Source organism: Mauremys mutica, chromosome 3 (genome assembly GCF_020497125.1).
Source record: "Mauremys mutica isolate MM-2020 ecotype Southern chromosome 3, ASM2049712v1, whole genome shotgun sequence".
NCBI classification, from domain to species: Eukaryota; Metazoa; Chordata; order Testudines; family Geoemydidae; genus Mauremys; species Mauremys mutica.
Window position 1 is genome coordinate 87,431,108 of NC_059074.1, and position 23,498 is coordinate 87,454,605.

Genomic DNA, 23,498 nt, shown 5'->3' on the forward strand with positions numbered 1-23,498 from the left:
TCAATAAAAGAATTCTTGGCTTTGAAAACAGTCTTTATTATTGCAGAAAGTGAAAGATACCGTAGCCCAGTAAAGAAACAGGCACTGCAAATAATTTTGGGGAAAACAGAATCCTACTAACAGTGTAACCACTGCACTTCACTCCCGTGCAAGGCAGCAAACATTACTGTTGGCTTTCAGCCTCAAATTCCTCCCTCAAGGCATCCCTAATCCTTGTAGCCCTGTGCTGGGCCTCTCTAGTAGCCCTGCTCTCTGGCTGTGCAAATTCAGCCTCCAGGACTTGAACCTCAGTGGTCCATGCCTGACTGAATGTTTCACCCTTCCCTTCACAAATATTATGGAGGGTACAGCACGCGGATATAACCGCGGGGATGCTGCTTTCCCCCAAGTCTAGCTTCCCATACAGAGATCTCCAGTGAGCTTTTAAATGGCCAAAAGCACACTCCACAGTCATTCGGCACCGGCTCAGCCTGTAGTTGAACCGGTCCTTGCTCCTGTCAAGCTTCCCTGTATAGGGTTTCATGAGCCAAGGCAGTAACGGGTAAGCGGGGTCTCCAAGGATCACAATGGGCATTTCGACGTCCCCTACTGTGATCTTCCTGTCTGGGAAAAAAGTCCCTGCCTGCATCTTCCTGAACAGGCCACTGTTCCGAAAGATGCATGCCTCATGCACCTTTCCAGGCCAGCCTGTGTTAATGTCAATGAAACGCCCACGGTGATCCACAAGCGCCTGGAGAACCATAGAGAAATACCCCTTCCGATTAACGTACTCGGATGCTAGGTGGGGGGGTGCCAGAATAGGAATATGCGTCCCATCTATCGCCCCTCCACAGTTAGGGAAACCCATTTGTGCAAAGCCATCCACAATGTCCTGCACGTTCCCCAGAGTCACGGTTCTTCTTAGCAGGATGCGATTAATGGCCCTGCAAACTTGCATCAACACGATTCCAACGGTTGACTTTCCCACTCCAAACTGGTTCCCGACCAACCTGTAGCTGTCTGGAGTTGCCAGCTTCCAGATTGCAATAGCCACCCACTTTTCCACCGTCAGGGCAGTTCTCAATCTTGTGTCCTTGCGCCGCAGGGTAGGGGCGAGCTCAGCACACAGTCCCATGAAAGTGGCTTTTCTCATCCGAAAGTTCTGCATCCACTGCTCATCATCCCAGACTTCCATGATGATGTGATCCCACCACTCAGTGCTTGTTTCCTGAGCCCAAAAGCGGCGTTCCACGGTGCTGAGCATTTCCGTGAATGCCACAAGCAATTTAGTGTCACACGCGTCAGGCGACTCGATATCATCTTCGGACTCCTCACTGTCACTTTGGAGCTGAAGGAATAGCTCAACTGCCAAACGTGATGTGCTGGCGACACTCATCAGCACAGTCCTCAGCAGCTCGGGCTCCATTTCCCTCAGAAATCACGCTTCAGAGAGAGAGAGTAAAACACAGCAAGAGACTCACAATGGCGCCAAACGTGGCCGGAAAAACTTAGGACTGCTGGGATGTGAAGCGATGCACCACGGGGCGTTGGGACAGGAAGCGGAATGACCCGCACCCTCCGCCCCCTTCCCACAACCCACGGCGCCAAAATGGGACGAGGTGCTCTGTGGGATAGCTGCCCACAATGCACCTCTCAATACAGCACTGCAAATGCTGCAAATGTGGCCACACTGCAGCGCTGTTAGCTGTCAGTGTGGCCACACACCAGCACTGTCCCTACACAGCTATACGAACACAGCTGTAACTCCCAGCGCTGCAACTCTCAAGTGTAGCCAAGTCCTGGAATAACTTTGTAGGAAACATTCTGATCTCATGGGCAAATGAACATGTTTGCTTCATAGATTTGGTCTTTCTTTTCTTCAGATTAAACTACAAGAAAATGTATGTTTAAATTAGGGCTATCAATTAATCACAGTTAACTCAAGCGATAAACTCAAAACAAATTAACTCGATTAAAAAAAATTAACCTCAATTAATCACAGTTTTAATCACACTGTTAAACAATAATAGAATACCAATTGAAATGTATTATAAACATTTTGGGATTTTTTTCTACATTTGTAAGTTACACTTTCATGATAAAGAGTTTGCACTACAGTACTTGTATGAGGTGAATTGAAAAATAGAATTGCTTTTGTTTATCAATTTTACGGTACAAATATTTGTAATACAAATAATATAAAGTGAGCACTGTACACTTTGTATTCTGTTTTGTAATAGAAATCAATAATTTGAAAATGTAGAAATACGTCCAAAACTATTTAATACATTTCAATTAGTATTCTATTGTTTAACAGTGCGATTGTGATTCATTTTTTTAATCACAGTAAAAAATTTTGAGTTAATCGTGTGAGTTAACTGCAATTCATCGACTGCCCTAGTAAATAAGCATATCAGCATGACGTGAAGACAGAATCTCAGCCTTAGCTTACAATTTCCTGGATTTTTATCAGTTTGTAGCACACTCCTAGTGCTATTTAAACTGTGTTGTAATTGAAATCAAAGTATACATTATTTTTATTACAAATATTTGCACTGTAAAAACAATAAACAAAAGAAATTATATTTTTCTATTCACCTCATACAAGTACTGTAGTGCAATCTCTTTGTCATGAAAGTGCAACTTACAAATGTAGATTTTTTTGTTACATAACTTCACTCAAAAAAAAACCAATATAAAACTTCATAGCCTATAAGTCCACTCAGTCCTACTTCTTGTTCAACCAGTCGCTAAGACAAACAAGGTTGTTTACATTTATGGGAGATAATGCTTCCCACTTCTTATTTACAATGTCACCAGAAAGTGAGAACAGGCATTTGCAAAGCACTTTTGTAGCTGGCATTGCAAGGTATTTAGGTGCCAGATATGCTAAACATTCGTATGTCCCTTCCTGCTTCGGCCACCATTCCAGAGGACATGCTTCCATGCTGATGATACGCATTAAAAAAATTATGCATAAATTAAATTTGTGACTGAACTCCTTGGGGGAGAACTGTATGTCCCCTGCTCTGTTTTACCTGCATTCTGCCATATATTTCATGTTATAGCAGTCTCGGATGATGACCCAGCACATGTTGTTCATTTTAAGAACACTTTCACTGCAGATTTCAAAAAAACACAAAGAAGGTACCAGTGTGAGATTTCTAAAGATAGCGACAGTACTCGACCCAAGGTTTAAGAATCTGAAGTGCCTTCCAAAATCTAAGAGGGACAAGATGTGGAGTATGATTTAAGAAGTCTGAAAAGAGCAACACTCCAATGCGGAAACTACAGAACCCAAACCACCAAAAGAGAAAACCAACTTTCTGCTGGTGGCATCTGACTCAGATGATGAAAATGAACATGCATCAGTCTTCACTGCTTTGGACTGTTATCAAGCAGAACCCATCATTAGCATGGACACATGTCCCCTGGAATGGTGGTTGAAGCATTAAGGGACATATAAATCTTTAGCATATCTGGCACATAAATATCTTGCGATGTCGGATACAACAATGCCATGAGAATGCCTGCTCTCACTTTCAGGTGACATTGTAAACAAGAAGCAGGCAGCATTATCTCCTGCATATGTAAACAAACTTGTTTGTCTGAACGATTGGCTGAAGTAGGACTGAATGGACTTGTAGGTTCTAAAGTTTTACATTGTTTTATTTTTGAATGCAGTTTTTTTTGTACATAATGGTACATTTGTAAGTTCAACTTTCATTATAAATAGATTGCCCTACAGTACTTGTATTTGGTTGTAATAAAAAATAAATATAAAATGAGCACTGTAGACTTTGTATTGTGTGTTCTAATTGAAATCAATATATTTGAAAATGTAGAAAACATCAAAAAATATTTAAATAAATTGTATTCTATTATTTTTAACAGTGTGATTAATTGTGCGATTAATCACATTTAATTTTATAATCACACGATTAATCATGATTATTTTTTTTAATCACTTGACAGCCTATAGTGAGGCGGCCTGGCTCCCAGCCGCTCCTGAGAGGGACGAGCCAGAACAGCCGCCACAGTGGGCGGAGCCACCACCGCCTGTCCCCGCCCCCTGGAAGTCAAGGGGCAGGACAGGAAGTATAAAGGCCCGGCCCCAGCGCTCAATTGCTGCCTGGCGGCCGGAGAGGACAGACGCTACTGACCGAGCTCCTGTTGGACCGAGCCTTCCCCGAGCCTGGTACCCTGAGGAAGGCTGGCCGAGCCTTCCCCGAGCCCGGTACCCTGAAGAGAACTGGCCGAGCCTTCCCCGAGCCCGGTACCCTGAGGAGCTGCCCGAGCGTCCCCCCGACCCGAGTCCGGAGGAGCAGCCCAACCTAGTCAGCGCCCAGCGCCCCAAGGAGCCCATGGTGTGGGACCCCGCGGAAGACCCCAGAGATGAGCAGGTACCAATGGAGGGGGAGATGGGAAGTAGCCCGGGGGTAGCCGACCCCAGTCTGGCTACAGCAGACTTGGAGCCAATGTTGGTGTGTTGCGGTCAGGACCCCACCAACACAGCAGCAGACTAACTGCCACTGTTAGGGCCCCGGGCTGGGACACAGTGGAGTGGGTGGGCCTGTGTCCCTCCTGCCACCCCACTCACGGGTGGCAGTCTCCCCCCCTCACACCGCTGCTCCGACATAGGAGCCTGGACTTACCTGTGTGTTTGCTCAGCTCCTGCCTGAGGACCTGAGCCCTTGAACTGCTGTGTTGGCTCAGCTCCTGCCTGAGGACCTGAGCCCCTGAACTGCTGTGTGTTTGCTCAGCCCCTGCCTGAGGGTCTGAGCCCGTGAACTACTGCTTGTTGCCCCGCCCTGACCGAGGGCTAGGGCTTTACTGACTTTGTTTGCTCAGCCCCTGCCTGAGGGTCTGAGCCCAGAACTGCTGTCTGTTGCCCTGCCCTGAGTGAGGGCTTGGGCTTAAATGACTGTTTATTTTGCTCAGCCCCTGCCTGAGGGTCTGAGCCCCTTGAACTACTGTTTGTTGCCCCGCCCTGACTGAGGGCTTGGGCCTAAATTACTGTTTATTTTGCTCAGCCCCTGCCTGAGGGCCTGAGCCCGTGACCTACTATTTGCTGCCCCACCCTGACCTAGGGCTTGGACTTTGGAGACTGAACTGCTTCCTAGCCTCGTGTAGTGAGGCGGCCTGGTGCCCAGCCGCTCCTGAAAGGGCCGAGCCCCCACACCGGACTCTTACACAGCCCTACCCCTCTTTTCACAAGGCTATGAGCAAGGGATGGCATGGCAGCTTAATGTTGAATTTTCTGACTTTTGTTAGTTCATGTTACAACCTTAACATTATTTAATCATGGAAGGGAGGGGGGAATGTTGTATTTAATAATAATAATAATATGAATTTACACTAAACCCTTTCTCTTATGCCCACTGATTGCTGAACAAGCTACTTTTTGGCCATTGAAATTCCAATTACACCCAATTTGATCTGTATTTGCATATGTTTGGCTTTGAATTCCAATGTCCTATCCAGTCATATATCCCAAAGGTCTCAAAGCAATTGTTCCAGCATTCCTGTTCTCTGTACTTATATAAATTTGTGATCAATGGTATGTCTGGAAGCACTGGCGCTAATACACATCCTGGAAAAAGAAGTGGTCAGAACAGCTGTAAAGCTCATGCTTCCTATCCAGCCATCAGGCTCTGGCATTTCTAAAGGGGATGTGTAAGTATGCAGCTCAGAAAGATGTACCTTGGCTGTTTTTTTTTCCCCTTTTAGCTTTGAAGATGGTCCATTTGCTTAAGAGAGACTCACAGCACATTTCTGTCATTCTGACCTGCTTCTGTAATAGTTCCTTTGCTAAAAGATAAAATGAAAAAAACATGCACTGGGCACAGCCATCCCTCCCTTTTCAGATTCTGAGAGCCTCTAGGGAATCATGGGCCATACCAGCCCCTGCTACACCCTTTTACTTGAAACAGCATTACATACCATAGTCCCTCCCTGTCCTTCTTCTACCTCTTTGGAGTGGTACCTATGTCAATTATAGATTCGTGACATCCTTACACTTCTTGAGCACAAGGACTGGGACTGTGTCTAGGCCCAGTGCAAGGTCCCTTCAATCTCCTCTCCTTTCCCTCCTCCACAAAGATAGACACAACTTGGCCCTGCACCTCCTCCTCTCTTTTCTAGTTTTAGTCCTATTCAGCATTGTTTGTGAGCTGAAGTGATGTGTTCCCAATATTTTAACGATATTCTCCCCCAAAAGTTCTCCCCCTTAGCCTGTGCTGCAGTGGATGGTGTGGCAGAGAGGTGAGGGGCAGAAGAATCTATTCACTTTTTTTTCCCATTTAGCACAATAATGACTTCTTATAACAGCAGCCATGGAAGGAGGTAGCACCATGTAGCAAACAAACACATATGAAGAGGCAATTTGTGCTGTGTCTGGGTGGAACAGCATGGTTTACCCCTGACCAGGGTGCCTCCCTACTTCCCTCTCCCATTTCCCATGTGTCCCCTACTGCAACCTCTTTCCCCTGCACTTCTTCCTCAGTCTCCTGCCCCACCCCTCTTCTACATGCTGTAACTGTTTATATTGATATGTATTTTAAAGGGGACTGAGGAACAAGAGAAAAACAGCAGCAAGGAGAGACACTGAGGGAAGCAAAGGAGGGAAATAAGGAAAAGAGGTCCTGTGCTAATGAGTAACAGGAACTGCAGAGATTGTGGAGGGGGAAGTAGGGAGCTAAAAGTGTTATACAGAAAGGGACTTAGGGGCAAAGGAGAGGAGGGAAGAACCCAGTGAGTAAAAAGGCAGATGGCAGGTAACAAGCAGGAGCATAGAACCTGAGGGGAAACAAATTTATTTACTGTTAAAAAAAAACAAACAGGAAACTCCCACACACCAGGATGTCTGTATTTACAGTTAAGGTGGCTCAAGTGCATTTTCTATCACCACAGTCATTACACATCAAGGAAATTACCAATTAAGCCGGCATTAACCAACCGCAGTTCACACTCCCACTGCCTAAACCTCAAACTGCCCAAAAGCACTCTTACCCTCCTCAGCTCCAAAACAAACACCCTTTTAGTTCCAACATATTACCTCCCACAAGCCACAGATCCAGTTCTTCAAAATCAAATGCACAACCTTAACTTTTTTACTTCATACATCCTTTTCTGCAGAAACTACAGATTACATACATTTTAACAGTAAAGACGTGTCTACTGGTTATTAGCTGTCTTAATTCTGAGGAGGTCAGACTTATGGGAGTGTCCCTCAGTGTGATTCTGAGGAATCTGAGCAACTGGATGTGTATGCTGTGGTTGACTAGATGTTGGAATTGAAAGGAAGTTTGTTGTAGAGCAGTGGAATCTTTGAGTGTGTTTGGATATTACGATGTCTGGGTTTGCATGTATTTGCATTTCTCCAGTATTTTGGATGCTTGTCCAGTTATGCACCACATTTCAGAAATAATTGTTATTGGTACAATAACTTTGGTGTTAGCTAATTCCCTTCATGCCCTAAGATGTATATCATCTGGATCATTGTTGGTTTACATATCTTGAAATTTTCCAAGTATTCCTTTTTCAGCTCTTGCTCAATTATTATTTTTAAGGCTCGTCATTCCATCCTAATTCTTTAAACCTTTTCTATATTATTTCTTGTTAAAGTCAAAATTAATTTCAGTGAGCACATCATATAACCCTAAATTATTTCCTTACCCCACTTAATCCAGAATGCCATTTAACAATGTGTTTTTCTGGCTTCATCTTGCCTGTGTGTTATCTAATTATCATGCCAAAGTGCTACACATTTGTATGAGATGAGATGGCACTGAGAAAATATGATAAGTGAGAGTAGATAAAAGTAAAGTGTTAAAAGAAATATATTTGGAATTAATAAGGGGACAGTTTAAGCACAGTGTGACTGGGGAGAGACAGACATAACATGTGGGGTTTGCAGTACAGAGATAATTAATGTATGGCTCCTAAATGGTCAACACGTTTTTCTGGTTCAACAAGCACTAGATTTATGTAGAGGTTGTTCAGAAGTTCATATGACTAAGTACACACACCAGCTTGTTTACATTGGCCCATTTCTTTGTCTGTGGGTGAAATACTCAGGGAAACATTAATAAATTAGAATTCTTCTCTCTCTTTTATTTTTCCCCTGAAAGCTGGGCAGATTTACCTCTTAAAATAAAATAGATAACCACTGAATTCAGCCTTGCTTAGGTCATTGTTTTTATACCCTACTTACTGTAACACTTAAGGCGGAAAGGAAATATTTTTATATTTACTGCCTGCTTCAGTAGATGTAAACAATCACCCCCTTTCCGCCCACCTCGGAGTGAAAGACCAAAACCACAGTATGGCACTGGGAAGATGCATATGCATACACTTATCTGCTCTTATTGGCCTCAGTGAAGCTATTCACGTGGATAAAATTAAGCATGTACATAAACCTTAATCTCAGTCAGGTATTTTGAAAGGGGTCTAAGGGCTTGGCTACACTTGAAAGTTGCGGCGCTGGGAGTTACAGCGCTGGTCGTGCAGCTGTGCAGGGCCAGCGCTGGAGTGTGGCCACACTCACAGCTACCAGCGCTGGTGTGTGGCCACATTTGCAGCATTTACAGCGCTGTTGGGAGTGCTGCATTATGGGCAGCTATCCCAGCATTCAAGTGGCAACAACGTGCTTTTCAAAAGAGGGGGGTGGAGGGTGGTGTACTGTGACAGGGAGCGGGGAAGATAGAGAGAGTGGATTTTTGGAGCCAACACTGTGTGTTAGCTTCCCTGGATTGAAAAATCACAAAATGTTCGCAAACCCTTAGTCTTAATTGCAAACAGCCTGCATCCAACGCTGTTTCTCTGTCAAGCAAACTGCTTGCCTCTCATTTGATCGTTCACAGCCAGGTACAGATAGCTCCTGTTTGCTGTGATCAGTGTTTGTTTTTTAGATAAGCAGTTCAACGGAGCTCCGATCGGAGTTCACAACAAAACAAAGAGAGGCTGCATAACAAAACAAAGAGAGTAATTTAGTTAAAAGCATTCTGGGATATCTCGTTATTCCCTGGAGGCCAATAAAAGCGCTGGTGTGTGTCCACACTTGATGAGCAGCGCTGGATCACCAGCGCTGCAATCGCTACACCCCAACCTGGCCAGGTGTACAGCCAGCGCTGCAGCCAGGGAGTTGCAGCGCTGGATGTGCCTTGCAGGTGTGGACGGTTACTAATTGCAGCGCTGGAAAGCCTCTACCAGCGCTGCAACTTGCAAGTGTAGCCAAGCCCTAAGGGAGTTAGGAGCCCAACTCCTACCTGAGTGAGTTACAAGTGGCCCAAACCAAAGGTTCATATCTGAATCCCCCCACAACTCTGGTATTATGGCCAGTAGCTCTAGAGGAGGAAGAACACTTAGTGAAAAGGGGAAAGTGTTGCCATAAAAAGATTCATTTGCATAGGCTATCTACCCATAATTTCTGCATTGACACTTGGAGAGTCACCGCAACTGTACATGAACTTGGATTTTGTGGGGGTAATAGGCTTCCAAAGAAGTTTAAACATGGTGTGGGGGGAGCTCTTATCTTTAGGGGGGTAAAAAGTGCATTATTTCTAAACAGCTACGACTGTGCTCAAGGGTCCTCAGTGCTCTTGGCTCCACTCTGGTGGGGGTGTTTGAGGTGAGAGATAACACAGAGTGATGACTCTGTAGTGAGAAATGATTCAGAGGACAGCCCCAGAGCTCTGTGGTCCCTGGTGAGGCCTGGAATATTCAACATCTTAATAAAGCGGACTCACTAAGCTGAGTTAAAGGATAGTACCTCCAGGTGGGACCAGACAAGTGGGAACGGAGAAGGACCTGCAAAAATACACTTGGACTACTACTACTCACTCATCTAACTCATGTGTGGGGTTTGGTAGATGGGTGAGATGGTGTAATCAAGGGTTTATTACCCTTGGGAAATTCTCACCAGTGTGGGAGAGAGGACAGGAGACAAAGTTAAATGGACTACTCTCAAGTTACTGGTAGGGGGTAAGTATTTTACTCTTTATTTCCATGTATATTCTGTTGTGTTTTCCCCAGTTTGTGACTGTATTTCCTCCACTAACAAAGATTTCCTTGTTTGTACACAATCTTGGAGAGCTTCTGAGTGGGACATTCTGCCTGATAAGGGCACCCAGGGAGGATGCACTTAGTTTTCCCAGGTTTCGGTGGGGGGGGTCCAGCCAGTTGAATCATTTGTCAAGAGAGATCCCACATGTTTTGAACCTTTTTGTTGCTGTTAACCACCTGGCAGAAGGGTTACATTGAGATCAATTCATCAAGATTCACAATATGCCGCTTGGTCCTATACATCTCTTGTCTGCTTCATTGGTCCTCTCATGTGAGTCTTATTTTTCTCCCATTAATTATCTAGTTTCTTTTCTTGCTTTCTCATTGAAATGGTTAATCAGTGCCATACAATTAATTTCCATGGTAGTTTTATGATTACCAGATTTGAAAAGCAATTCAATCTACCAGACATACTGCAGTCAGATGCCCTTTCATTCACATGTGTCAAAACTGGCTTAGCCCATTTCTAGATCTTTCTTCCTCCCATCCCCCAAAATAAGGCTGTGAAAGAGAGAGACTCCTAAAAAGCAAGACATTGACAAAAGTCCTCTTAAGTTAACTCTCTCTCTCTCTCTCTCTCTCTCTCTCAAACTCACACACACACACACACACACACATATACTTGACCCAACAAGATCTCCCCTTTAGGTTTGTCTCATTCCCATCTGCCTTCTTTATCACTTTATCCTTCAATCACCTCATTCTCCATAAAAGTGTCTAACTATCTCCCAAGTTTATCATTCTGTCTACTCTGATGACATTTACTGGGGGAACTTATTCCATATGTTTATTCCTTCAAATAAAATAGTTCTCACCAATTTCCTTGTTTACTCTTCCTTAGATTGTGAGATCCCTTCTGTCCTTGGAGTCTATGAATCTGTGAATCTATGAATCCCCTTGTTCATTCCCTTTCTTCTGGAGGCATAGGGAGAACAGGATTGCCTGCATTGTCCTCCACATGCTTACTTGCTGCTCTGCATTAAGACAGTGACTATAATCAAATCTCAGGCTTCAGGGCTTCAGCTGGTCACCTTCAGGAGTCAGGAAGGAATTGGCCAGATGTATTCTGGGGTTTTGCTTTTCTCCTTTCTCTGAAGCATCAGGGATTGGCCACAGGTGGAGATAGGACACTGGGCAGGGTGGACCAGTGCTTTGAGGAAATACAGAAAATCCTCTTTCTTGGGTGCTTATCTGGAGTGTCTTGCTCTCATACTGATGATCAAACTGATCACCAGATTCAGGCTGGGTAGGAATTTTCCTCCATGTCAGATTAGCAGAGACCTGTAGAGGTTTCACTTTCCTTTGCAGCATGGAGCATTGATCACCTGCCAGGAGCATCTGGGCATACCACACCATATCAAGTCCCCGCCACTGCAGGGGCTTTGGCCCTTGGTACCTTGGCACTTCGTTCTTTCCTGTTCTCTGCCTGTGACATACATCAGTTTAGTCTTCTGCGGGCTGAAATGTTTTAGTCTAATCCATGTTATTGTATTCAGTTTAGGGTTATTGGGTGAAATGTAATGATCTGTGATATACATATCTAATGGTCCCTTTTGGCCTTTAAATCTATGACGCTCTCCAGAGCAGAGGCCATGTTTCTTAAGTTTCTAGAAAGAGCCTAGCACATTGTAGGTGCTACTGGAAATATACAGAGAATAATAATTACAACAATTGTTGTTTTCTGAGTTTTAGCTTGTTTCCTCTGAGTATTGAAACCCTTTGCCACTGGAAACACTTTGCCCCATTCTTCACTATCAGCTCTCTTCATTGTGAGAATCTAGTGTGCTTAGCCGCCCTCCTAAGAAATAGTCTGAAACCTGAACCCTTCCTGGTTGCCCCTTTTTTTGTATTCCGTCCTGCAGAAAGGTCAACAAAATTCAACTCCATGGCCATGGTCCAGCCAGGCACTTAAGTACGTGCATAACATTGTTGGCATGAGTACTCCCATTGACAAATCAAACTCCAAGGTGCACGTTAAGAAGATTTAAGTTTGGTCACACACATGGTTGAAGGTATGCAGTACGTGCTGAAGTGCTTTGCTGGATTGGGACCTATGGTTCCAAGCCCTTTTAACCAGGACTTTGTCAAATCATATTATCTCTCTCCATTTTATTCCTGTGTTGAGTCCTCCCTATAGTATCTTTGCCACTATTACTACTGTCAGACACTGGGCTGGTGGTTTATTTTGAGGATGTTTCCAAAATAATCCCTGAATCCTTTTCTTGGTTATTGTGCTGCCTGACATTTCTGTTTAATATGCACCCTGCAGGTTTGTTATTTTGCATCTGTCTACGTTTACATTTATTTTCTATTTACTCCGTAGTCACTTAAATTATTCAAATCTCAGTTTTACAAGTTTTTTCATTCCCTTCTCCCTGCCTCTATTTCCTCTATCATTTCAAGAGGTTCCATTTTCTCTATTTCTTTTGCTGCTGCTAGTATTTATAAGGAATCGTAACATAGCAGTTGAAATTTTTTTGCAATTAAACACATTTTTTTCATCTAATTATCCTTTTAATTTGATTCTGCTTCTTTTTATAAACTTCCTTCTCCTCTTTCTCCTCCTCCTCCTGAAAATCCTATCTAGACATCCTATCTGCAATAGGTGACATTGTGGTATCTCTGGGAGTAAAGACCTAGGAGTCCAGGGCACTGCATTGCTATGGGCATCCCAGCTTGACCCTCTCTTTGTGGAAAGCCTGTCTTTCCTAATAAGAAGGACTCAGAATTTCCATCCTTCTAGGCTGTTCAACCCAGTAACTCAGTCATTCTGTTACTACCACATCTGAGGGACTCATAGCCTAAGGGACATCCTGCAACTTGGATTTACTTGTCCTATGTTGTGGAGGGGATCCTGCTGCTACTAGATCCCCACACCTTCCCAGACTTGACCATTTCAGGAAGCCTGAAGGCAGACTCCTGCAAGCCAGGCCAGGGCACTTCCTTTGCTTACTAGATCATGAGTGGATTATGGGATTAGTGGGAAATTCCACGAAGCATAAACAAGTTTGAGCTTCTTAGTCTGGAAAGCTCTAAACAGTTTACAGATATCTCCAGGCATCCATGTCCAGGTTCTGTCAAACAACAGTACTGCAGTATGCTGTCTTTTCAGGCTAAGAGATACCATATCAGAATGGATGAACAATGTGGCAATAAAAATCTGTGAGTTTTGTCAAAGCAGGAAAAACACATAGTTTAGCACATTCCAGGGATGGATATTGTGGTAGTGAATGCCCTGTTTAGAGGGCAAAGAAATGTAAGAAGAGACCTCTGCAAATTGCAAGATGTTCCTTTGGGAAACTTTGGAGATGGGTCATATGAGTCACTAAACTCAGAGTATTTTTGCCAGATTCCAGTAAAATGCTGCAATGAAAAGGGATGCCATCTTAATACACAATGCATGATTCAATCAGATCAGAATTTCTCTTGTGTAGGAGGTTTAAAACAGTGCGATTGTGACCCTGCACTTTTCTGTGTCACCACAAACAAACAAAACCCATTACTCTTAAACATTCAAGAAGCTTCATTCCACCACTGAAGGATTGCAGGATCAGGCCCAAAGTTTGTTCTTTTTAAAATATCACCTACATATTAAGATAACAGATGCTTAAAACTTTAAATACATAATATATCAGCAAAATACTATTCACCATCAAATTTCCCATTCCTTACTAAAGTTTAAGACCATGCTTAAAAATCCAGTTTTTCTGAAGGAAATCCAAAAGCTCTAAAAGATCCTGGTTTAAATTTCAGTATCTTCTATTAACATATCAGAATCCATATTTAGCCTTAAAACTAATTTTAAAAATGGAGATTTTCAAAAGTGCCTAAATGATTAAGGAGCACAAGTACCATTAAAAGTAATGAGCTTTGTGTTCTTAAGTCCCTTTGGAACTTTTTTAAATCTCTGCTCCAAAAATTTTATGAAAAGTGGAGTTTCTAATTTTTTCTAACCTTTGAAAACACAGCTGATTGAATTTTTCATGACAAATAAATTGGCCAATTTATTTAGCCACTTTTTCTCTTTGGGTATTAGTTAGTCATAAATTCCAGCCTATAGAATGGTTGTGAATGGTGTGTGACCAGGGAGCTTTGTGAACAGGGGCTGCTAACAGGGAGTTTTGCAAAGGATTTCTCCAGGTGAAGGAGGAGCAAATACAGCACCCTTGGGGTAAGGGCTATCTGTAGTGTGTGTTTGTGTTTGGGAGTTAGTTACTGTGTGCTGAGCTTGTGTTTGTCTGTCTGTTTGGTTGTTTGTTTGAAGGACTGTGTGCTGTAGCTGGCAGTTGGAAGCTGTGAGCTTCGAAGTAAGGTGTGAAAGCTAGAAGCCTCTGTTAATTGTCTGAGCCTTAGTCAGTGGGTGGGGCTATCAAGACCCAGGGCTTTATAAAGCAGTGTGCAAGCAACCGGGGAGCTTTGCGACCAGGGGCTGCTAACAGGGAGTTTCATAAGGGAGCTTGGAAGGGAGTGGGAAGGGGGCAAGGTTCACTTGCTGTTCTTTAAAACCTGTAAATGGATCTACATTCAAAACTTCACGATTTAAACAAAACCCTTTAATTAATTCTGCAGGAGACAATGCAGGCAGAAGCCCAGCAGCAGAGTGGGGGCTATCCAGTTTATTGTGCTGAGTGCAGCATGTATGATTACCCGCCCTGTGGGTGGGTGGCATATGCATGCATTTGGTGCAAGGAGCTCCTGGCCCTCAGAGACCGCACGTATGGGCTTTGGAGGCCAGGGTGGTGACTGGAGGAGCTAAGGCAGGCAGAGAGGTATGTTGATGAGGCTTTCTGGGACACTGTAGAATTGTCCCACCTCCGGTCAGACAGTCCCTGTGCTATTGATGAGGATGAAAGGCCCAGGGAAGCAGAGCAGTCAACGGGAGCAGAGGGAAACCTTCCCATAGTTGGGACCCTCCTTCCAGATGATGTAAGGGTATCCTCTCGCACTGAGGTTACCTCTCCAGGGGAGGGAACTCCAGTCACTAGGAAAAGGCAGGTATTAGTAATGGTTGATTCGATCATTAGAAACATAGCTGGGTTTCTGATGACCGAGAGAACCATATGGTGACTTGCCTGCCTGGTGCGAAGGTTGCGGATCTCTTGAGGCATCTGGATAGACTTATATGTAGTGCTGGGGAGGAGCTGGTGGTCATGGTACATGTAGGTACCAGTGACATAGGGAAGGGTAGGACAGATGTCCTGGAGGCCAAATTTAGGCTGCTAGGGAAGAGACTGAAATCCAGGACCTCTATGGTAGCATTCTCAGAAATGCTCCCAGTTCCACGTGCAGGGCCAGGTAGGCAGGCAGAGCTTCAGAGTCTCAATGCATGGATGTGACGATGGTGTAGAGAGGAGGGGTTCACGTTCATTAGGAACTAGGGAAACTTTTGGGATGGGGGGAGCCTATACAGATGGGCTCCACCTAAACCAAAGTGGAACCAGACTGCTGGCACTTAACATTAAAAAGGTTGCAGAGCAGTTTTTAAACTAGGAGATGGGGGAAAGCTGACTGCTGCAGAGGAGCACGTGGATCGGACAGAGACTTCTCTTAGAGGAGAATCTATTGATAGAGATTCTCTAGGTTATAGTCAGGAGCCGCGGATGGAAGAAGATAATGTAAGGGCCAGATCAGACGAGAAACATTCACATAAAGAATCAGAAAAGGGCAGACAAACAAACAGTGACAAGTTTTTAAAGTGCTTATACACAAATGCTAGAAGTCTAAATAATAAGATGGGTGAACTAGAGTGCCTTGTGATAAAGGAGGATATTGATATAATAGGCAACACAGAAACCTGGTGAACTGAGGACAGTCAATGGGACACAATCATTCCGGGGTACAAAATATATTGGAAGGACAGAACAGGTCATGCTGGAGGGAGAGAAAATCTTAAGTGAATCCATATGTTCCATAGAATCTCTATGGATAGTAATTTCATGCTCTAATAAGAATATAACATTAGGAATCTATTATCGATCCCCTGACCAGGACAGTGATAGTGACGATGAAATGCTAAGGGAAATTAGAGAGGCTATCAAAATTAAGAAATCAATAATAGTGGGGGATTTCAATTATCCCCATATTGACTGGGAACATGTCACCTCAGGACGAAATGCAGAGACAAAATTTCTCAATACTTTAAATGACTGCTTCTTGGAGCAGCTGGTACAGGAACCCACAAGGAGAGAGGCAACTCTCGATTTAGTCCTGAGTGGAGCGCAGGAGCTGGTCCAAGAGGTAACTATAACAGGACCGCTTAGAAATAGTGACCATAATATAATAACATTTAACATCCCTGTGGTGGGAAGAACATCTCAACAGCCCAACACTGTGGCATTTAATTTCAAAGAGGGGAACTATGCAAAAATGAGGGGGTTAGTTAAACAGAAATTAAAAGGTACAGTGACTAAAGTGAAATCCCTGCAAGATGTATGGACGCTTTTTAAAGGCACCATAATAGAGGCCCAACTTAAATGTATATCCCAAATTCAGAAACACAGTAAAAGAACTAAAAAAGAGCCACCGTGGCTTAAAAACCATGTAAAAGAAGCAGTGAGAGATAAAAAGACATTTTTTTTAAAAAGTGGAAGTCAAATCCTAGTGAGGTAAATAGAAAGGAACATAAACACTGCCAAATTAAGTGTAAAAATGTAATAAGAAAAGCCAAAGAGAAGTTTGAAGAATGGCTAGCCAAAAATTGAAAAGATAAAAACAAAATGTTTTTTAAGTACATCAGAAGCAGGAAGCCTGCTAAACAACCAGTGGGGCCCCTTGATGATCGAGATACAAAAGGAGCGCTTAAAGACGATAAAGTCATTGTGGAGAAACTAAATGGATTCTTTGCTTCAGTCTTCATGGCTGAGGATGTTAGGGAGATTCCCAAACCTGAGCTGGCTTTGTAGGTGACAAATCTTAGGAACTGTCAGAGATTGAAGTGTCACTAGAGGAGGTTTTGGAATTAATTGATAAACTTAATGTTAACAAGTCACCGGAACCAGATGGCATTCACCCAAGAGTTCTGAAAGAACTCAAATGTGAAGTTGTGGAACTATTAACTATGGTTTGTAACCTGGCCTTTAAATCAGCTTCTTTACCCAATGACTGGAAGCTAGCTAATGTAATGCCAATATTTAAAAAGGGCTCTAGAGGTGTTCCGGCAATTACAGACCGGTAAGTCTAAGGCCAGTACTGGGCAAATTAGTTGAAAGAATAGTAAAGAATAAAATTGTCAGACACATAGAAGAACATAAATTGTTGGGCAAAAGTCAACATGGTTTCTGTAAAGGGAAATCATATCTTACTAATCTTTTAGCGTTCTTTGAAGAGGTCAGCAAACATGTGGACAAGGGGGATCCAGTAGACAGGGGCGGCTCCAGGCACCAGCACAGCAAGCGCATGCCTAGGGCAGCAAACCGGGGACGGGGTGGCATGCCGGTCACCATGAGGGTGGCAGTCAGGCAGCCTTCGGTGGCGTTTCTGCGGGAGGTCTGCCGGTCCCGCAGGTTTGGCAGCAATTCGGAGGCAGATAGGCCAAAGGCGCGGGACCAGCAGATCACCCGCTGAACCGCCACTGAATCCACATGACTGGCAGACCTCCCGCAGAAACGCCACCAAAGGCTGCCTGACTGCCGTGCTTGGGGCAGCAAAAACCATAGAGCCACCCCGGCCAGTGGACATAGTATACTTAGATTTCCAGAAAGCCTTTGACAAGGTCCCTCACCAAAGACTCTTACGTAAATTAAGTTGTCATGGGATAAAAGGGAAGGTCCTTTCATGGATTGAGAACTGGTTAAAAGACAGGGAACAAAGGGTAGGAATAAATGGTAAATTCTCAGAATGGAGAGGGGTAACTAGTGGTGTTCTCCAAGGTTCAGTCCTAGGACCAATCCTATTCAACTTATTCATAAATGATCTGGAGAAAGGGGTAAAAAGTGAGGTGGCAAAGTTTGCAGATGATACTAAACTGCTCAAGATAGTTAAGACCAAAGCAGATTGTGAAGAACTTCAAAAAGATCTCACAAAACTAAGTGATTGGGCAACAAAATGGCAAATGAAATTTAATGTGGATAAATGTAAAGTAATGCACATTGGAAAAAATAACCCCAACTATACATACAATATGATGGGGGCTAATTTAGCTACAACGAATCAGGAAAAAGATCTTGGAGTCATCGTGGATAGTTCTCTGAAGACATCCACACAGTGTGCAGCAGCAGTCAAAAAAACAAACAGGATGTTAGGAACCATTAAAAAGGGGATAGAGAATAAGATGGAGAATATATTATTGCCCTTATATAAATCGATGGTATGCCCACATCTTGAATACTGCATACAGATGTGGTGTCCTCATGTCAAAAGAGATATACTGGCACTAGAAAAGGTTCAGAGAAGGGCAACTAAAATAATTAGGGGTTTGGAACGGGTCCCATATGAGGAGAGATTAAAGAGGCTAGGACTTTTCAGCTTGGAAAAGAGGAGACTAAGGGGGGATATGATAGAGGTATATAAAATCATGAGTGATGTGGAGAAAGTAGATAAGGAAAAGTTATTTACTTATTCCCATAATACAAGAACTAGGGGCCACCAAATGAAATTAATGGGCAGCAGGTTTAAAACAAATAAAAGGAAGTTCTTCACACAGTGCACGGTCAACTTCACAACCTCCTCCTTGCCTGAGGTTGTGAAGGCTAGGACTATAACAGCATTTAAAAGAGAACTGGATAAATTCATGGAGGTTAAGTCCATTAATGGCTATTAGCCAGGATGGGTAAGGAATGGTGTCCCTAGCCTCTGTTTGTCAGAGGATGGAGATGGATGGCAGGAGAGAGATCACTTGATCATTACCTGTTAGGTTCACTCCCTCTGGGGCATCTGGCATTGGCCACTGTCAGTAGACAGGATACTGGGCTAGATGGACCTTTGGTCTGACCCGGTACGGCCATTCTTATGTTCTTATACGTTCTTATGTGATCAGTCACATAAGATACATGGCACTGAACCCACTCCATGTTTTAATGACTGAACCATTTAAAACCTGAGAATAACAACTGAAGATGAGTAAATAATGATTAGCAAATAGTAATCTTTTGCTGTGTATGTGTGGACAAATATAAATTCTTGCTAAAGTTTGCAAAAAAAGTTCACAATTCACAGTTTCAAAAATAAACCAATGGCTGTTTGAATATTTGCTATTATTTGGGGCATAATCGTTTCTACAGCAGGTTGAACTCACCATGTTCTAACATTCCCCTTTTAGATACCTGCTGTCTGTCCCCGAAACAGCCTTTTCCCCCCTCACCATATTTTTAACACCAAGAGCAGGGCAGAGTGGAGGCCAGTTGCAACGCAGATGCACTTAACAGGGAGTTCTGCTCTGTCAGGAATTTTCTGCTAGGCATTTGCTGCTAAATTTACTCACCTTTGCACTACCTGAACTATGCAAAGGAGCCATAACCCACCTTATAAAGCTGGCCCAAGATCTGAATGTAGTGTTCCACACTTTGAGGTGGACATTCTTATAAAGAAAACATACATTGATGCTTTGTGAGCAAGATCACAGTAATTCACTGTGCATTCATCTGGTCTGAACATACACTTGCACTGCACAACCTAGGATTTATGCTGAGTTACATCAGTGGTGAATTTGGCCCATAAAAATTTAGCATGAGTGAGGAGTAGTTGAGGATAAGGCTCTGTTTTTACAGTGTGTGGTGCTAAACCTGCAAAGTAATCCATGATGGCAGATCCTTATGCCCATATGCAAACACACATAGGGTGACACCACAACGACATATAACATTGTAACATGAGTAGTTATTAATTTTTTGCCCATTATACATTTCTGAGACTGGGCATAAGCTTTAACTATTACACCATATTTACAAAAGAAATTTAATTCAAAGCTTGAATCATCAGAGAGATTTTTGGGATCAGAGGCTTTTTTTTTCATGTTGCAGAGTGCATTCCTATGTGGGGGTCTGTTGGATTTAAATTTAGATTGTTTATATGTGTTCACATATTTAATTTATATCATTACATCCATTCCTGTTTTATTCTCCGTTCATTAGGGACCTCCCAACACTGGCTCGAGGAAATTCTGGTAAATGAATCACATGCCCCATGCAAGAGCTCTCTGAATGACATGTTTAATTATTGACAATTAACAAGATGCTAATTATACCTTCAAATTATAACCCTAGTGAGCAAAATAAAAATCTTTTTATGGAAGAAAAAAATCGTTAAAGGCGCAAACACTATATTACACCAAATGACAAAAAGTTTGGCAACTTCCAACAGTATAAACAGTGTAAATCAACTAAACTGCTGAACACATCACACAGCTTGTCAAAGTGGCTAGCTGCCAAATAGCTTTTTGTTGTCTCCTCAATAGGTCTGCTGGGGTGTGGGAGGGGGAGAGAAAAGATTTAATTGCAATGCAATGCAATACTCAATCAATAAAAAAATCAGAAAAGCTGTAACTGTTTACACTTTTGGAAAGTGGCTAGCTGAATGATCAGTTCAGAATCCCATCCAGAGGACCGCAATGCTTAATACTTTTTTAATATACACATTCATTTTACATTTGTAAAGGGAAGGATAAGAAGCGTCTTATTCCCTGAGTTGGTGACTTAGGGCTTGTCTACACTTAGGGTATGTCTACACTACAGGATTATTCCGATTTTACAGAAACCGGTTTTGTAAAACAGATTGTATAAAGTCGAGTGCACGCGGCCACACTAAGCACATTAATTCGACGGTGTGTGTCCATGTACCGAGGCTAGTGTCGATTTCCGGAGCGTTGCACTGTGGGTAGCTATCCCATAGCTATCCCATAGTTCCCGCAGTCTCCCCCGCCCATTGGAATTCTGGGTTGAGATCCCTGTGCCTGATGAGGCAAAAAACATTGTCGCGGGTGCTTCTGGGTACAGCCTCACCCCTCCGTCCGTGAGAGCAGCAGCAGCCAACCGTTTCGAGCCTTTTTTCCTGGGTGAACTGTGCAGACGCCATAGCATAGCAAGCATGGACCCTGCTCAGCTCAAGACAGCAATCATGGACATTTTAAAAACCTCGTGCATTCTCGTGCACTCAATGCTGAACCGGGACCTGCAAAGCCAGGCGAGGAGGCGGCGGCTACGGCAGCACGGCGACAAGAGTGATGAGGATATGGACACAGAATTCTGTCAAACTGCGGGCCCCTGCGCTTTGGAGATCCTGCTGGTAATGGGGCAGGTTCTAGCCATTGAACACTGATTTTGGGCCCGGGAAACAAGCACAGACTGGTGGGACCGCATAGTTTTGCAGGTGTGGGACGATTTACAGTGGCTGCGAAACTTTCGCATGAGGACGGGAACTTTCATGGAACTTTGTGACTTGCTTTCCTCTGCCCTGAAGCGCCAGAATACAAAGATGAGAGCAGCCCTCACAGTTGAGAAGCGAGTGGCAATAGCCCTCTGGAAGCTTGCAATGCCAGACAGCTACCGGTCAGTCGGGAATCAATTTGGAGTGGGCAAATCTACTGTAGGGGCTGCTGTGATGCAAGTAGCCAAAGCAATCACTAAGCTGCAGCTATGAAAGGTAGTGACTCTGGGAAATGTGCAGGTCATACTGGATGGCTTTGCTGCAATGGGATTCCCTAACTGTGGTGGGGCGATAGATGGAACCCATATCCCTATCTTGGCACCGGAGCACCAGGGCACCCACTACATAAACCGCAAGGGGTACTTTTCCATGGTGCTGCAAGCACTGGTGGATCATGAGGGACGTTTCACCAACATCAACGTGGGATGGCCAGGAAGGGTTCATGATGCTCGCGTCTTCAGGAACACTACTCTGTTTAAACAGCTGCAGCAAGGGAATTACTTCCCAGACCAGAAAATAACAGTTGGGGATGTTGAAATGCCTGTCGTTATCCTGGGGGACCCAGCCTACCCCTTGATGCCATGGCTCATGAAGCCATACACAGGCAGCCTGGACAGTAGTCAGGAGCAGTTCAACTACAGGCTGAGCAAGTGCAGAATGGTGATAGAATATGCATTTGGCCGTTTAAAGGTGCGCTGGCGCACATTACTGACTCGCTCAGACCTCAGCCAACTAATGTCCCCATTGTTATTGCTGATTGCTGTGTGCTCCACAATCTGTGTGAGAGTAAGGGAGAGACCTTTATGGCGGGGTGGGAGGCTGAGGCAAATCACCTGGCCGCTGATTACGCACAGCCAGACACCAGGGAGATTAGAAGAGCACACCAGGAAGCGGTGCGCATTAGAGAAGCTTTGAAAACCAGTTTCATCACTGGCCAGGGTACAGTCTGACTATTGTGTTTCTTTCTCCTTGATGAAACCCTCCCACCCTTCATTAACTCATTCACTGTAAGACACTCCCCCCCTTCGATCACAGCTTGCTTTCTAAGGAAATAGTCACTCTCATTTAAAAATCATGTATTCTTTATTACTTAATTATAAAAAGAGGGAGAGAACTGACAAGGTAGCCTGGGTGGGGTTTCGGAGGAGAATAGTAGGGAAGTAAAAGGCCACTATAAAATTTTCATAATTTCATAATAATGAGAGCCTTTTGGTTGGGCTGTCCACGGGGATGGAGTGGGCGGGTGCACAGAGCCTACCCCCACGCGTTCTTACTCGTCTGGCGGGTAAGGAGGCTAAGGAACATGGTGAGTGGGAAGGGTGGTTATACAGGGGCTGCAGCGGCACTCTGTGATCCTGCTGCCGTTCCTGAAGCTCCACCATACGCCGGAGCATGTCAGTTTGATCACGCAGCAGCCCCAGAGTTGCATCTCGCCACCGCTGATCTTCCTGCCGCCACCTCTCATCTCGAGCATCTCTCCTCTCATCTCGAGCGTCTCTCCTGTCCTCATGTTCATCCCTCCTATCCTCACATTGGTCCCTCCTGTCCTCACGGTCACTGGCATCTTTCCTGTACTTTGCTACCATGTCCTTCCACTCATTCAGATGCGCTCTTTCATTGAGGGTCACTTCCATGATTTCCGAAAACATTTCTTCTCGCATCTTTTTTTTCCGCCGCCTTATCTGAGATAGCCTTCAGGATGGAGTAGGGATGCTTGAAAAATTTGCAGCTGCATGAAGGAGGGAAAAAAGGGAGAGAAGTATTTAAAAAGATACATTTTAGAGAACAATGGTCATACTCTTTCACGGTGAACAACACTATTCACCTTACATAGCACATGTGTTTTCACTACGAGGTTGCATTTTGCTTCTTAATGTTGAGTGCCTGCGGCTTTGGTGTTACAGATCACAGACGCAGGTCCGGGCATCAGAATTCTGCTTGCATGCGGCCATGGTAAGCCATTGTCTTTCATCTTCTGCAGCCTTCATCTATCCAGCGCCCTCCTTTCCCAAATAGCAAGCAAAGCCCATTGAGCGCTGCTTCTTTCCTGTTAATGTGCAGCACCAGAACTGCCCCCATCCAATTCTCTGGGATGA